The sequence below is a fragment of the Rhyacophila brunnea genome, unplaced genomic scaffold (genome assembly GCF_057557595.1).
Source record: "Rhyacophila brunnea isolate RB1 unplaced genomic scaffold, BYU_Rbru_1.0 scaffold_7, whole genome shotgun sequence".
Lineage (NCBI taxonomy): Eukaryota > Metazoa > Arthropoda > Insecta > Trichoptera > Rhyacophilidae > Rhyacophila > Rhyacophila brunnea.
In genome coordinates this window covers 1126088-1145468 of record NW_028233339.1, presented here as the reverse complement: position 1 = coordinate 1145468, position 19381 = coordinate 1126088, and positions in this window count along the sequence as shown.

Genomic DNA, 19381 nt, shown 5'->3' with positions numbered 1-19381 from the left:
AATTTAAAAAATGAACCAACGATATTATGTGTAATAATGTATTCTTAATCCAATGAGAACAAATAAGTATGAATGAAAAAGTGTGCACAATTTTGTCGTACCGCCCAAAATATACTGAAAGTAATATGGTTTGGTTTAGGCAGGGTTTAATTGATTTTTAAAAACTACCCAATACCATTTGTAAATTGTAATCTTAGTGCATTAGCACACTAAACTTTGTCAGTCATACGTATTTGTTTTCATTGAAATAATACTACAATTTACAGATGGTGTTGGTTAGTTTTTAAAATTCAATTAAACCCTGCGAAACCAAGCCATAATAGATAATAGTCAAAAAATACTCGTCTATCTATAAAATATCTAAAATTACTCAATTAAATCATACATAACTGGATATTTATAGATAGAATAATATTTTTGTATCTATTATATTTTGGCTTAGGCAGGGTTTAATGAATTTAAAGAAACGAACTAATGATATGTGTTATATGTATTTCTAATTCAACGAAAATAAATAAGTATGAATGAAAAAGTGTGCACAATTTTGTCATATCCATAATGGTTTGGCTTGGGCAGGGTTTAACTGATTTTCAAAAACTAATCGACGCCATCTGTAAAATGTAATCTTAGTTCAATAAAAACAAATACCCTTGACTAACAAACTTTAATGTGCACTATTTATGGCGGATCTTAACAGCCAACCTCCACCCTTCGCCACTGCTCTGTAGTATTATTGCTATGAGATAACGAACAAAAAATATTTTTTACAAGACCAACTTACTCGTATTTGTCAAAAGACAAATCGTAGAATTATATATATTAATATAGTATGTTATTCTCGAGAAACTTGAGAATTAATAAAACTCGATGCATCGTAACGTTTGCTTCGACTGGTATGCAAGGTGTAAAATTTAGGTACCTATGTAAAAATCCACATTTTATTATTGTTTACCCTTGAATATAATAATATGCACATTTCACTGTAAAAAATATATAATTTTTATTCGTTTTAATTATGAGTAGCTAAGAAACGAATGGAAACCGGAAAAGAACTGTCATTCTGAAGACATGAAAGCTTATGTAGGTGCATAGTATTCGATGCACTTTTACGCGAAGCTTTTAACTGCATAAATTACTCAACGATCACGCGCCAGCCTTCAAGGCTAAGTGTTGCACCAGGATGCAATATTAAATGTGTATACCTACTTCTTGCTGCTTGGATCTCGGATGCAATGTGTTGCTGATAATATTGTGTATTACTTTAAATGACAAATAATTTAGTTCTTGAATTTCGTGTGCTATTGTAAATTAAACTAAAGCACTTCGTATTTCAACATGTTTCAATTAATATTGTATGGAGTTTTACTTCACCCGAGCGATGACACCCATTTTGTGTGTCTGAAATAATTTCAGATCTGATAATAACGTTTGCTTTTTGAAAATTCGCCTTTTATTTTAGGTACAGTGATAACATCTAAATAATCCTGATCGTAACTTTTACGTGGGTAGGTTTTTCCATCCCAGACAGACATAAATTTGATTACAGTTCAACAATGATTTATGAGTAGAGTTGGTTTTATTCATAAATTTTACGAGTAAATAAAGGAATCTCCTTATATATCGGTAACCGTAAAGATTTACTATATCTAGGTACACTGAAAACTACAAGAATATATAAAATAAGCGTGGTAGGTATGTAATAAACATAATGAAGAGAAATTGGAAAACATATATTCAAGAATTTTCCCTGGATTTTCTCAAGTAAAAGAAATATCCAAAGCTTATTTAGGTAGGCACGTATGATAATTATAATATATTCCAGTAACATTTATTTACAACTAAACCTCATTATAATGTCCACAGAACAGATTAATAGGTTCCATAATAAAACAGAACAACCAGGGGAAAAATAAAATATTCATTTTTATGGAATCTATTTATTAATTAAATACTTATAAAACTTAAGTTTATAAACATAATATAAGTATATGAATATTTAATACTGTAATTTTTTAAGTGAAATCATCAACTGTTTATTAGGTATACTTATTTTCTTACTTATATAGATTTTTTTTTTGGACCATGTCCGATCCTGATAGGATCATATGGGCCTCCACAGAGTGGAAGTTTGTATTGACAGATTTTGTTTTTTACGAGAAATGGATGTCAGCCACTAGCTCAACCTATTAGGCCCATACCCTGATACACACAAATTGAAAAACAATATGTGTACTTGCCAGACCCAGGATTCGAACCTGGGACCCACGGCTTTATAGTCCAATGCTTAAGCCGCGCGGCCACCGTGAGTGTAAATTTGGGTGTATATTTTTTTACAAAACTGTTATTTTGAAAATAATGCATTTTTTTTATATGGAGTATTTACAATTTTATAATGTAATCACTGCATGTTGGCCATTCGGCGTAAAAACGTCAATTTATCTGTTTGATTTTGATAATCAAGCACCACTATTGCCACTCGATTACTATATGGGTGTCATACTTTTATTTGTCTTTATAACTTCAAGGTGACCTGTATGAGCATTATTGGTTAATAATAATCGCTGGCAAGCTGTTAAAAATGCAATATTTTCAAAATGACGGTTTTGTAAAAAAATGTATATATACCTAATAAACAGTTGATGATTTCACTTAAAAATTAAAATTAAATTAGTTGGACTGTATTCATCCCCAATTAGTCCGGAATCCGGATAATCGAGGTTCTACTGTATTTTCATGTTACATATTTATTTAGAAATTTGCATCGAACTCGACAATTTTTGTAGGTACCTATTTTAATGGGTAATTATGACTAAATATTGTATATATTTTAGTAGTTAATTCGGCCTTTTTCAACAAACAGTGTACCTATCTTCTATCCATGTTATTAAATTATTGTTAATATTAAATAAAATAAAATAGCCTTTTATTTCTTACAAGAAAGTAAATAACAGTGAATTGACTAAATCTAATGTATATATAACCTATGACTATATCTATTCCGTATATTATATATCTTTCTATGATTGTATTTTCTTCCTTTTCTTTCTTTTTCTATCTAGTTTATATAATATTAATTATTATTATTTTAATATTTTTTTATAATACACACATATATATATATATATATAATAAGATTTTTATGTTGTATATAATATTATTAAATAATATTTATATATTAAACTTCTTGCAAACCGAACTGACTAGTATCATAGCATTAAAAATATTATTTAAGTTACAAATTTAATATGCTAATATAAACGTTGCACATCACTGTTTAATATAATATTAATAATTCAAAAATATATTACGCCGCACTTGAAACCAAATCTCAACGTTGCGAAAAAAACTTGTTGCTAACTAAAATAGTTTTGTCTGTAGGTACACATTTTAAATCGCCCTTTAGGCACGAATCTGCTGACGTAAGGTCACCTTCGAGAGACGCCGTCACTCCGACCCTCGAATCCTTGACATTACAACCCTCCCTCACACCCAAAACCATCCCTTCACCCCAGTCCGCCGCGAGCGACATATCGGTGCGGAGAGGGGGGCCCGAATAAACTTTGTTAATTTTAGAAAAGTCTAATGGATAAGAAAATAAATTATATTAAAAAATATGTTCATTAAATTCTATATTTTTTTTTGTTTAGGTTTTATTTTCTATAGAGAAGTTTCGACCATTCCAAAATTTCAATAAAAATAATAATAGTTAAGCAAATTAAATTACCACAAATGTAAAATACGTTGTAAATTTATTGATCAAGTGTCGTTTTGTGATATTTAGATAATTAATTTTAATGTTGTAGTTTCGTAAATTATATAATATTTTTTTATTTATTACGTGGTACAAATTGCATTAGCATTTTTATCACAGAAATCCATGCTACGTATACGTGTAAGGACTGTGAGCGAACAAGGCCCCCACATTCTTAAGTGGGCCTCCAGGCCATGAACTTTGGTAGGGCCCCCTACCTGTCGGTAAGGTTAAAGGCAGCGTGATACTCTACAGTAGCGTTCAAATTGTGTTCGAGGTAAAATTAACGCTATTCCGTGTATTTTTAGCGATTTTTTGTATTTTTGACCACTTGAATTATGGTCAGGTAAGGAATAGAATTAGTTGTTGACCATTGACACAATAATCAAAAATTGCATCCTACTTACAATCACATATATTATTTTAAAGTTTTTAATACTTTCGAAGTAAAATAGCACCGCAGGCGATTTTCTTTTACTATTAGAGGAAATTTGTATTGACCTCACTTATCTGGTTGACCTGGACCTCCAAGCTGGAGACCTGTCAGCCCCACCCTTGTGGGGGCCATGCATCTGACACATCGGACCCCTAAGGCATAACAGAATCCGCGATATTACTTATAACAATACTAATAATGCTCAAAACTACGAGACGAAAACTATTACATATATATACATAAGAAGATTTTTAAATATATGTAGAAAACTGTATTATTAAATGAAGTTTTAATGAAAGTTAAGCATGCATACCACTATACCCGTATTTCCCTTCAATTCGTTATATTTTTAAAACTATGTAGGTATAAAATATTGAATTCAATAAATAGGATACATGTATTGCTAATCATTTAATACAATGACCAATAAGGATGTCCGGGTAAAATTCATAGCCCCCCTCACTATAATTCAGTATCAAGAACTTGAGTTGAGATTATGCTAACAACCCAGCATCAAAAAATGTTCTCAACAAACCCCTTGTGGAAACCATAGATTCCTGATTTTGAGTACGTATCTAAAGGCACCGTATAAATTGGACCTTTTGGTAAGGGGTGCACTCCTAGATACAATTAAAAAAATATCAAATCCAATATGTTTATCTATACATAATGTATAACTGTAAGTAGACTTTTTAATTCTGTATTTCACGTGGAGTCACAAGTCGCTGATGTAGGTATCTACCTATATTATAATATATAAATTCAATTATTTATTTATTTATTTATTTATAAAAAAGAGTATTACGGCATTACAGCTTTTGGCCAATGCGCCATAATACATAATACATACAAATATATAAAAATATCTTAATTACAAATAACAACTAATATGACAAGAAAGTGGAAAAGACAGCATGTGTAAATATTAAAGAAATATGATAATATATACAATTATAAATTTATCCTATTTAAAACGTCTACAAACATTATATAATTAATAAAAAACAAATCAACCTTTATGGTGCCATCAAATAAGCTAATTGCACGATACACAGCATCATGAAACATAACATCTGTCCTGCGACGAGGTATCTTGAAGACCGTGGAGCTGCGAGTGATATTGGTGGAACATGAAAATTAATATTTGCCAGTATATGCGGATTGTAAATGAACCCACGAAGAAGTAAAAAGAAATGCTTTAAAAGAACAATCACTCTTCGGGTAGACAGGGATTGCATTGATAGCATACCCAGAAGAAAACGAGTCGGGAAATTCATTTTATTGTCATTATCATAAGGAAAGAACCCGTATGTTCTTAAGTAGAGAAATCTAAGAAATCTATTGTGGACTCGATCCAGCTTAATTGTGTGCATGAACCTATTAGGACTCCAAATAATGCTGGCATATTCAAGAATACTCAACACATAAGTATAAAATGATTATTCAAAATAAGAATAGGTAGGTACAGTTTGACGATAATAAATACTCACCCGTTAGCAACAAAAAGCTTACCTACCATTTCAGAGAAAAACAACCCATGATGTTTTAATGTACAGTTGACACATTGTATAACTGCTCTACTATATTGTAAGGTTTCACTAACCTTGCCTGCGTTCATATTTTCAGCCTTGGTGAAGGTTAAATATGGATTTTGAAACTTTTATTTTCGAAAGTAGAGTAGCGGCAGGTGATTTATAATAAGAGGAGAAAACGACAATAAAATTAATTGTAATGGTTTTTCACATCTAAGTATGGGGAATTTTAATGGATTCAGCAAGATTCATATAAATTCGTCAGTCTATCAACTATTTTATAATCATTAAAATTCAAAAAACTTATTTGAACCTAACCTCTTATTTTTGTTTTAAATTTAAGTTGAAATTTTAAAAAATAATTACAAGATAAAAAGAACTTTTTATATACAACGTTTTTAAATTGTCTGTTGAATTATTATGCTCAATATGCTCAAACTTGTACTTGATACGAAGAAAATAAAAAACAAACAAACAAACAAAATAGAATACTGAAATGTCATTTTGACATTTCATTTTGATTTCCATAGTAACGCACGTTACGTAACCATGTCTTTGCTTTTTCGTACAAGGTGGTTGTTAGTAATTTTGAACAATCACAAACACCCAGGCTTTGAGAAAAACACATAAATATTGTGTCCTCACAGGGGATCGAACCCAGAACTCCCAGCGTCTTACGCACTGCACTACGAGAGCCACCTAACATACATAATATTTTATGAGAATGATTTCATGTATGCCTTCATGTCTATGAAATTGTAAATTATCAAAAAAATGTCTCAAATTGCAAGCTTCGTATTTTTCCGCTAGGTGCCTCTGCTGTTAAGCCTAGACTAGGCCTTAATAATTTATTATAAAATATTTATATCCAATTTCATTAATTTAAATTTAATTGTTATTGACAAAATATTATTGAATGCATAATTCAATGTATTGGTAGATTATTTGTGTCACTTTTTGAATTTGTTTTGATAAATGCCCGTTCTTTAAAGATTATTTAATTGAAAATGTCCCTAAACTAGTCCAGATTTATTTATTGAAATTGGAAAACATATTACTTATAAACATTTTGCGCTTTATTAAATTAAATTAATAATATTTATATTTACATATCAGAATAAACGTTCAACATTTTTTTAGTTACAATGGTAATTAGCTACATTATCGTCACATTATAGGGCTTGCAGTGGTGTAGGTGAGTATTTAACATGAACAAAAGGCACCCTAGTAGCCAGTTCATTCCACTTAATTGTGTCGGTTGACGGGGGGTGTGCGATAGGGTGCGGGTTGCACAGGGGCTTTGGCACCTTTCGTGACCCGCTGACCTAATTCGTACTACACCAGGTCTCTCTTTAATGCTCTCTCGCCAAAACTGCTTCTCAACAGTTTCATTTATAATATTAATACTATCGGCCGAAGGTACCTACCTACTTGATGGAATTCTAATGGATTTAGGTTTTGTACTATTCCATTTCCTGCACTTTGTCGTTTGTTTCATTTTGTTTTACATAGTTATACTTTATAAGAGAAGACACAAACATCTTATTAAATAAAATAAGTAGTGCTTATTACACATATTTTAATAGATATCAGGACTGATTTCGTCTGCTTCAGTGGAATATTGTCAAATGATATAATGATAAAATATAGAATCTTTCAGCTATTTTATACTTTACCCATTTTTAAAATAAAATTATTTATTAAAGGTTTGCTACACACAGTTTTTTTTTCTGTATAAAGTAGTAGGTAAGCGTTACAAATTACTAGCAAAATAATTTGACGAGTTCATTTATCTACACAAATGTAGTGAAGATTTGCATATTAAAATATTTTTTTTGTATAAAATACTATTAATTAGATACGTTTATGAGCCGTTTTTTTAATACCCATCTCTCACCCTCACTCTAGTTTTTTCAATATGTAGGTACTGGCGGCTCTCGTGGTGCAGTGCGTAAGGAGCTTGCCTTCCACCCGAGAGTTCTGGGTTAGATTCCCGGTCAGGACACAATATTTATGTGTTTTTTCTCAAGGCCTGGGTGTTTGTGATTGTTCAAAATTACTAACAACCACCTTGTACGAAAAAGCAAGGACATGGTTATTAATAATTCAAAAAAAAAAAGAAAATTATCATATTTCTTTAAAATTTAGACATGCTGTCTTTTCCACTTTCTTGTTATATTAGTTGTTATTTGTAATTAAGATATTTTTATATACTTGTATTTATTATGTATTATGGCGCATTGGCCAATAGCTGTAATGCCGTAATACTGTTTTTTTTATAAATAAATAAATAAATAAGTAGGTACCGAAAAAAACGTAATAGCAATGACAACGATTATTGACAAAACACACGAAGCGACAAGATAGCCAAGATACTAATGATCGAATTTGACCGAGCTAAGTGATATATGTTGTACATTTTCGCATACTCACTTGGGAATTGGACTGGTAAATTGTTTCACTTAAGTTTTTAAGCACAGTTTTAAGTTAAAATTAGATTTAATTTTAAATAACAAAGAAAAACATTTATAATGTGTCTACGTAGCTCAAATTTATTGTGTAAAACATGAGAAATGTCTGGAGAAGCGTCAGAGTATGTACCGTCCTGGAAAATAAGTCCCTGGAACGCACAGATCCCAGCACACTACTGGGAGTGTAGATTATAATTATGATTTTATTTTAAATTGTATGGTATTTTTTTATTGTAGTATTTACTCAAAGACACTTTTTTTTATAAAATCAATATTATTTATGATGTGACCTCTTACTTTGAGAATTGCATTTCCATGTGCACGATTTTGCAGGCTCGCGCCGTGAATGCATTCACAGTTTGTTAGTACCCATAGGTAGAGTGCAGCAGTTTGCAGCTTGTGATGGTGAAAAGATTTTAAACATCTGCTTTATTCGGCATCGTAATTATTTATATTTTAATGTCAATGCACTTTTTTTTTGGAATTCACAATGATATGAATGTTGTATATTGTATATTGCGGTGGCAAACAATTATTACGCACCAGTCAACAGCGCAATGATATCACCGCGCACAGACAAAAGCACACTATTATTACTTCTAAATAATACTTGAATGGAGTATGTTTTTAGTCGCAGACCTCAGGGTCTCAAAGACTAGTAATCGTCAGGGGTAGTGAACGTAAACCCCCTAAAGGTTAAGAACGTGCGGGTTAGACGTTGGGCTACAAACGGAAAAGATCGCCGTGAAAGTGGGCCTCAAACGCTGAGAATTTATGTGGTCTGATTTTTCGCTTCATTCGTTTGTGCGGTGCCCAGTTATCCCGGTGACTCGGTCAACTGCACTAAACCGTCCCATTCCCGTGAGCAACATTCCCCCTTAGATATGCGGGTGTGCACGCAAATATTTACAACACCGGCACACAGAAAGTGTACCTATGTGATACCAGAATACAATGACCAACATTTTATTAGACCCACCAAATTTTGCAACACCACAATCGAATAAGTGACTATATTATGCAATTTACATAAAAATAATTGCTTCATTGTTAGGTATGTACTTCCTATCGCAGCATAATAATTTGACGAGTTCATTTATCCACGCGAAACGATAGAATGCAAATATTTTGTACCTACACAATTTCATGATCAGATACACGGATTTAATTTAAGTATTTTATTAGTTTATAGTGCGGATCGCACACACAATCGAAAAATTCTATTTAACGTTACCCGTTAGTATCTTCTTCCCATTGTTCCATTTCCTATCAGGGTGATCTGTACTTTGCCGTTTGTTACCCGGAATAGTTCAGTGGAGCTGCACTCGTTCTAATTACGGAGGTTCTTAAGAGCCACAAAATGTGGCGTTTTTGTCTTCTAAGTAGGTATATGGTTCTAAAAGGTGAATATTTACGTGAGGCAGCTTCGGTCGAATCTAGACGGAAATGAATGAATCAGACGCAAATACAGGGACAACTGGGCACCAGGACAATTGGACGCCGCACTGTCGAATGAAATAAATAGACGTTCGTTACGTTATTATAAAGAAAGTAGACGAGGAATTTTAATCAGTTTCTGTATATATTACTTAGTAGTTTTAATACATTTTATAATGTTTCGGATTGAGACTTATCATGCCTGAGGCTTTATATAAAAATAAAATAACACTCTTCTTGTTGGAACTTAACCATATGCACAAAAAAATCATTATTTACGTGTCCATATTTAAATTCGCACACTATATTAAATAATAATATAATGATGAAAATATAAATAATAATATTAAATATATATTTTAAATGTACCTATAAATTCAGGAACGTCTATTTATATGCGAATTTCATTCGATTGCGTGGCGCCCAGTTATCCCGGCGCCGAATCGTCCTAGATCCCTAAATACAAAAGAAGATGACGATTCCGTCAGTATGCAAGGAAAAATATAAGTATGTAATTTGAACGGTATGGAAAATTTACCAATTCTACTTGAACATAATTTGCTCACATATCTCGAAAAAACGTCAAAATATTTTTCAAGATCAGGTGATATTGGACATAAAAAAGTTTTTGGATTCTAACATAAAAGTTTACTGTTACGACTCGTGAGTTGTCTGGTCTCATATGGAAACTGGCTGTATACATAAGTAAAAACAAATAAAATTTTATAAAAACATGTCTTTTTTTCACAAAATTTCAAGTTAATAATACTATACAATGCAAGTGTACGCTAGTGTCACACCCCCAAATTGTCACCAATTGCGGGATGTCTTTTGGGGGTCTAGAAATCCGGAACCATTTTCGAGTTGACATAATAATTATAGTAATAGTCGATTACGAAAAACAAAAAATATCCGGCAACGTTGTAAATCCCGGCCATTAAAAAAATACATGCAACGCTGCAATTGTACACCGTTTTTAGCGGAAGAGATCGCTGAAAGCTCTATCAACAAAGGCGCTTCTCGCTGAAAGCATGAGTTTGCAGGGCAGACGTTTTTGATTTTATTTTAGTGGTATTTTGCTTGGCTTTTACTGCTATTTTTATTCTTACATATTGTATGCCTAGACAACATTGTGTACGGTTATTTTGATATTAGAAAATGTAATTACGTACAACCAATCGTCACCTCAATACTACAAATAGATAACTTTAATTTGGTCATTTTTGGGAAAATGAAATTTAAACTTTACTTGTTTAACATAAATCTAGGCTATAATTATTATTTAACATACAAATGGAATATTGTGCATGTCTAATTGGGAACAATTAAATAATGTTCAATAATTTTATGAAAAAATATTGTAGAAAATATATTATTTTATTTATTTAATGCATTTATGGTTTGTTATCTAATATTGTCAAACACAAAATTAATACAGTTTCCATTAACTTCTGACTTACCTAGTTTTATCATTTTGTAGATAAGGCAATGTAAAATCATATTCAATAGCTTTCTCAAAAACAGTGAAAATCAAGTTATCTAGTTGTAATATTGAGGTGACAAATTGTTTTGTTAAGTAAAATAATTAATTTATATCGATCAACAAAGTGACTTGGGAAAGTGGTACTTTAGCTAGTTATGAATAAAATAGTATTTTTTGTCATTTTCCCATTTTCCGACTTTCCAATGACGCATCGCGAAGGCCCGGCCCGAGTGTGGAAAGAGAGGCATTTAAAAATACCTAGTCTAAAATAATAAATTTGATAGGCCTACCGTACTAAACGGAACGACCGATAGGCAAATAATAATACGCGAGACCTTGACATTTGAAGGGTAAAGATTCGACAAAGAGCACAGCGACCACGCGAACGTATTTCAGACACCCCCTGTGCACCCCCACCCGCCCAAACACCCGCTAGAAAAACTTTCAATGTCACATTCACAATGTTATTTTATTACAAAGTTACTTATGTCGACTTTCTCATTATATTATTTTGTTCAATGTCGATCTGAACGCTTACTACGCCTTTCAACGTTTATTTTATTACGCACTTATTATATCATTAACGATCGTCCACGACTTCGCCGGCGTGAACTCGATAAAATAGTAGATAGAGATATAGGTACAGCATGGCCCCCACATCCAAAAGCGGGCCCCCAGGCTAGGATCTATGGCGGGTCCCCCTACCTATCGCTAAGGTTAAGGGCAGTGTGATTTTTACAGCAGTGTTCCTCAAATTGTTTCCACGGAACCCTAGAGTTAAGGATATTCCGTGTATTTTTACCGATTTTTAAATAATTCCAGTTGATTTATTGAGTTGTCGGCACTCAGCATAAATTATGAAGCCCTGGGGCCCGATTTCCTAACTATCGTCTCGTGTGGCACCAGACGACATGACGTAATTGTGACGTCAGCCAATACACGCTCGAGCGGGCGGCGGAGACGATAGTTAGGAAATCGGGCCCCTGATCGCGACCTCATTTTGTGGTAGGTACCCAATTAACATGGAACCCTTCGCCATATATTCACCAGAAAACACACAAAATAATTATGTAACAAAATTCTACGCGTGAATTTTCATTTAATTATATCAATCAAAATATCACATCAAATTATATCGCAAAGACACATATTTTTAAATGTTAATAACTATCTAGGAAAATAGCGCCGCAGGCGACTTTTTTTACTATTAGAGCAAATTTGTGGTGTGTTTTTCTCATTTAACTGGTCGGCTTGCCACGCCGGGCCCCCAGGCTAGAGCCCTGTCAGCCCCCCTCCCCTTGTGGGGGTCATGAGGTACAGCGTCATCATCATCACAAGTGGCTCAACAACACAGGGACTTTCTCCATCACCCTTTACCCTGGGCTAGTGTCCCCCAGCGAGGCTATTCTAACATATCACTTAACATCTAAAAAGAGCTACCTAAGTAATTAACGAATGCCCACCAACAATGTAGTCTATAAACTGTACAAGTTTCATCAATAGTCGCTTCAGTACTTTTTGAGTTGACAGAAAGACACTTTCGCATTTTATTATTGTGACCATTAACCACGCGGCCGTATAACCGTAACAGTCCATAACAAGTTTTCAAAATACATACTTTATAATTATGTGGCTAAGAAATCAGAAATTGAAAAGTTTCTCTCCTGCCAAGCTATGTCACAAATCTACTGCTTTACACAAAAATTGGCAACAATTGCTTTATTAATATTGTCGATTTTTCCTACTACTTTATACTGTGAAAGATCATACAGTGTAATGCACTTCATGAAAAAACGAATACCGAAGCCAGTTGACAGATGTAAACTTAGAAGCAGCCATGCGGCTCGCCTTGGAGAAAATGAGTATTGCGAAATTTCCATTTGCATTATCTTTAAATAAATATAAATATGTACTGAAATGTTCAAATGTCTTTTATTAAATGGACTTATCTATAAATAAATTGATCCATTTTTTAGTAAGTACATAAACTTTAGCTTTAATTTTTTCAATCACAACAAAAGTGAAATTTGGTGCAGCCACCAGACGTTTCCATAGAACTATCAAAGTCAATTGTGCGGCCACAGTTAAATTTCACGCGAGAAACACTGATATAGAGTAATATAAAAATACTGAAGTGATACTTGGGAGCGAATGGTTTTATTATAGTACATAATAATCTTCAATAAAATAAGATGGTCAGATTATGTAACGAAATCTTATTGCGTAATAGGATACCTCTAGATTAAATTAATTAATATTACAAGTAAATGACTCGAGAATTATTTTTTTGATTGACCTCGACAGTGTGACATCATCGTGACCTTGAATATAATCGGCGGCACGGGCCGAACGTGTTTGTTCGCATCACATTATATTATTTTGATACCTATGATTATTGTTAGGTAGTTGAACCATCTTATGTGATCTTTTTATTCATTCAAATACACTTCGATAGCAAATAAGACAATATCGACAGCAATGGATGTTGCACCAACGGTATCAGATTTGATATCGCGTCGTCTACGAAGCCTTGGGTGGTGGAAAGAAAAATTACATGTTTTTATCGTGCGTTTCAAGTGCAAGTAGCTACTCTACTACTAATGAGTTGGGCCAGTAGTCGGCAAACTCATTAGTCAACAGAGCCAAATATCAACAGTACAACGATTGAGATTTCTTTTGAGAGCCAAATTTCTTAAACTCAAACTATATAATATGTAGGTACTACACTGTTTATTAACTTAATAAAACTTGATATCATACGTAATAATGATCTTATTTATTGATCAAAATTAAATTGTAAGTATGGTATCCATAAAATTACATCATGACGATGATTGACAAACACTCAATGTGAATAATGGGCCTTGGATCTCCTTGGAAAGTTTGGGAAGTCAAGCATTCATCTTGTTGTTTTTAATTTTAAGCACGATTCCAGGTTCTCACCAATAAGACGACTTCTCAATTTACTCTTGATTTCGTCTCATAGAAATCTCTTTACCAACCACAAAACTTGCAATATTAACATTGTTGGAAGATTGTTTTCAGTAATTAAACACAGAACTTGATTTTTCTTGACTCTTCTAAAGTTCCTCAACTTCTCTCTTCCTTCATCACCGACAGGATATTTAATGCTGAATGACGTAACAGGGCGTGTTTAGTTGTTTTAAAGTGTCTCTCCAAATTTGACTTCTTGTTATGCGCCAATTTTTCCCGACAAATAATACAGGTCGGTAGGCCATTTAAGTTTTGAATAAACGCGAAAGTCTCGGTCTATTCAACTTTAAATTCACGGTTTTCGTCTTCCGTTGTTATTTGCTTCTTCTTTGTAGCCATGTCAAATAGGGCAGAGGGCATTTGTGGCAGAGCCGCACTCAAGAAGCCAAAGAGCCACATGTGGCTCGCGAGCCGCGATTTGCCGACCACTGAGTTGGGCGAACCATTCCTCATAAAAAAATCTGTAAGTATAACATCCATTCTGTGGATAAGTGAAAATAGTGCTTAGTTAACTTTTTAGTTGAAATCAGTGTCTGCCAAACTGTGTGCCGCAAGAAGTCTCAGGGTGTGCCGCGAAGGAAGAAGCCTCAAAACGGTTCATTTTAAATAATGCCTATTCGTTAAAATTTTCTTCAATTTTAAATAAATTCAAGTGCAGAGGACATTAGAACTCCTTTCTACATCATTTTCCAAGTATTTTCCATCACTTGATTATCAAATGTACCAGTGGGTTATCAATCGATTCGCAAGATTCAACGGTACTCACCTGACACTAACAGAGGAGGAAATTTTAATAGATTTAAAAAACGGCACTCTACACAAAGCCTCATTTTCTGAGCTAGAGTTGTCACCATTTTGAGTCAATATCCTCGATAGGATACAATAGAAATTAGGAAATCTCTGTTGCCGTTTGGATCGTCGTATCTTTGCGAATTTAGTTTTTCAGCGCTCGTGAAAATGAAATCAAAAAAATGAGAGCGGTTACAGATGGTAGATGAGGAGTTACGTGTTTGTTTATCTAATTTAGAGCCGCGTTTTGACTGAATTCTTTCTGAAAATCAATTGCATCCTTCTCATGAATAAAATTATTACCAGATAATTTACATGTATGTTGATCATCATCAGCCGGGGTCAATCCACTGCTGGATAAAGGCCTCCCCAAGCTTTCTCCAACTCTCTTGGTCCTGTGTCGTTCGCTGCCACGTATTTCCGCCGAACTTTACCAGTTCGTCAATCCAGCGGCTTTTAGGGCGACCCTGTGGCCGTTTCGTACCCCTTGGGTACCACTGGATGACGGCATTTGTCCACCGGCCGTCCTTTCGGCGAGCAATGTGCCCCGCCCATCTCCATTTCAGCTGTTTGGCAACGTCTATTACATCGCGTACTCTTGTCGCTTCCTAACCCATTCGTTCCTCTTACGGTCCTTTCGCTTGATGCCCAACATGCACCTCTCCATGCCTCGCTGTGTGACTCTTAGCCTTTGGACATCTCTCGTGTTGAGGGTCCACGTCTCGCGGCCATACATACACACTATAATTTCCTTTATTTATATTAATAAGGTACATTTCCTTTATAAGGCATTTTTATTTGGTGTGCCACGGAATAAATCCCATTCACCGGTGTGCCGTGAAGTAAAAAAAGTTTGGCAGACACTGGTTTAAATGTTCACTTATTTTCTTCGGGGTCAGTAAATCGCTAAAAGCTACATATATTTTTACGACACGAGTCTTTGCGAGTTTGAGACAACCTTGTTTCACTACAAGTAGGATATTTTTATAATACTTACATACTTGTTTATTTACTAGTTGGTTAAGTGACGTACGAATATTTCCCTGCGTATTCCATTCGCCCAGGTGTTTGACATGCCGATATCCTGGCGTTCAGTCGACGGCATCGAATCGTCCTAGACGAGTTATTTCCAACCTTATTGGAACTCTTGAGCCATTTTGGGAAATCTTAGGCATAAAGTCCACTAAAGCGGGCTTGCAGGGCGCTCGCGCATATTCTATGTGAATCATCGAAAATACAACGTAATCAAATACGCCAGCGCACACTGGATTTGACGACGCATTGTGCCCGCCCGCCCCATGAGTCATCGTTGTGTGGCTTCTCAGCGGCACGAATTAACGAAAATACAACGTAGTCCATTCATTGAACACGGCAAACAAAATCATGCTCCTGGAAGCGTCGTCGATAGACGGGCGATAAGGCATTATTTAATAACAGTGAACTCTTTGTTTAGTTATTGCGTGTCCGATATTTTGCTGGTAGAAGTCATCGTGAATATTAATTACAAGCCCCGAGAAATTTAATAATATTTTTATTGCTTTGTTATGAGAGACGCTGATAATAATAATTATTTTGTGCTCCTTGAGCCCCTTATTACATAGGTGAAGGGTAATGCGCGGGTGGGAGGGGGCCTACTTCGTAGAGAGCGCACCGAGCGCCGCTTTGGTGGGCTTTATGCCTTAGGTAACCCGGTATATTTATATTACGGTATATTTACACAAAAATGGTGTCTAAATAAGTAGGTTGCTAGGAAAAGTACTGTTCTAAAAACACTAAAACTAACAAAATTTAGTGACAATTGATTGTATGTAAATTCGTCACATACGTACTACATTGTATTATATTCAAGTGGTTGTATTAAGCAGGTACATGCAAAGAGCACATTTAAAAATAGAATATTCAGATGTACAAGAACCATAGAGGTATTAAATAAAAAGAGGATTAAGAAATCGGCTTTCTCATACAACTGAATGAAGCAAGCCAACAATAGCTAACAACTTACGAGAAACAGCGACGCGATAAAAAAAATGCAGGGCATCACGGAGGATTTACTTTTGTTATTATAATGTTAACGTGGAAATTTTGCCGCAAATTGATTACCAGCCAGCCTCACCATACTTTTTCACCATACTTGCCTGCTTCACCATACTTTCATATAACCTGCCGCCCCTAGACAAGAACCATGTCTGTTGACGCCATAGACGAAAATTTTGTATTCCTCATGTAACCTCTTCGTAAAAGAACTAATATATACCGTCCCTGAGCAACGCTTCAGTTGCTTGCCCGAATTCATTATTAAAAAAAACCTAACCTGACAACGAAAAAGGTTTCAAATTGTGTCTTTTTTTGAGAACTGTTACAACTTAATTCAGAAAGTGCATATCTCTGCACTCTCACACGGTTAGGTTTGATTGATAGTATTAATTGATTATGCACAATATGTATTGTCAAGGTTATAAATACTCATTTTAATTTATTTATTTGATCTGAATTATCAATTAGTGGAATCATAAAAATGTTCTCGGAAAATTTTGACAGCATATAGTCACAGCATTTATATCTTAAATTCGTAGAATACATTATGATGGCTCTACTTCGGTCAAAATAGTTTACATGGAATTAACTTAGTAAACAAAATATTATGTATACACACATGTGTACGTGTATGTAGATTATTTGATTCCCCGCCCACTGGAATAATAAAAATTAATTCCGCCTATAAATGTGATTTCTTAGAACTGAGTTAAGTGGTGTGCGTCAGTTCAGGGGGGCGAGTTTATTTTAGTATACAATGGTTGTCCTTCATTTCATTTGATCGAATTTATTAATATATCTGGAATCACGTATTACTTCAAAAAACGGCATACACCAAGAAGCAGTGGCGAAGGGTGGAGGTAGGCTGTTAAGATTATCGTTTAAAAGAACATATTGGGAAAGATCTTCAGAGCTGTATAATTACTTTATCTGAACATGGCATAATATGAATACGTGTATTAATTAAGGCGCTAAGTACGAAAATAATAAAAACTGACATTTTTATAGAAAAATGTTCTACATACCAACGCCAATCACTTCAACTATAGTCTAAGTGCCTCAAGCAAGTCAAAAAAATACAGCAAAATAATTTAAGCTGTCGACGTTGTTAGTCCGTTGGCGTGTTTTATTTATAATGGTGTAAGTAGCACTGCAGTGGTTAACGGCATTCAATATTAAATAGCTGACGATGGTGTGTTGACACTTGCGAGTTCTTAATACCTAAAATTATAGAAGCTGCCGTGATTGCTTCACACTGTAAAACTACATTTTTCAAAAGGTCTGCTTCATGAAATTTTACTGCAATGACTCGGTATTTTTTAACTACAGGCAATACTACTTTTTGGTACTTAGAGCCTTATTTAATACACGTATTCATATGTCGAGGAAAATACATTCACAGACCATATGTGTAGTAGGTATACAAAGATTCCACTGTCGTTTCACATGTGAAAGTGGATGGACTCCGTTAGACATGCCTCATTTCAAGATGTAAAACCAGAGCGTTGGAACGGATCCTTTTTCGAGTTGCTCCTCTCCAGCTTCGCTCCGGGACCTAATACTTGTTCCGGCTCCGCTCTGGGTAAAAAGGGTACCATAATATGTATTTATACAAATAATGTTAAAAAAATATAAGTAGTTTAAAAATAATCGTCAGTTTCATTATTAATTCTACTAAACAAAATTTCGGCAGCAAATCGTCTAAAAAAAGTGGGGTTATTTATCACTCGGCAGTGTTGCCATATTTCAAATAACTCCAGTGTTGCAAAGTGTCAAAATATACCTACTATTTTCATTGGATTTTAGGACGAAAATTTAATACTAAAAAAAACATCCGGAGCAGTGGAGTACTACAAATTTTCAGTGCTCCGGGTAAAATCCCATTGCTCCAGTGCTCCGTGCCCTGCTCCGAGCTCCGCTCCAACGCTCTGTGTAAAACACCCAATAATCAAAGAGCTTCCTCTGTAATATACTAGAAGAGATAAGGGGGATCGGGAGATCTATATCGGGATGCTAGGACTGTGTAGAAAGACAAACAGCATCCCCGATGAGAGATGATTCCTTTCCTAAAGGTGTCCAAAAACCAAATAGGATTGTAGTACCGATTATGATGATCAACGTTTGCCCGTTCAAACTGTATCATAAAGATGATTTTATGATACGCAGATATGAGACTATTAAATTTAATGTGTGGACCAGAACCAGACTTGTCCAACCTACAATTATTCAATTCCGTGATAATTAGTGTTAAAGTTATAGATTCATTGAAAAAAGGGTTTTAATAATATATATTCTTCTGTTTGTTTCTTCCAGCATTTCACGAATAATGTCAGACTTGTTCGCCATTTTTATGTGGAATAGACGAATATGGCACAAATAATGTTTTTTTTGTCATTGCAAGAAATTACTGTAGGTGGTAGTGGCGGAAGATAGCAATTTTTAGTGATAGTCATA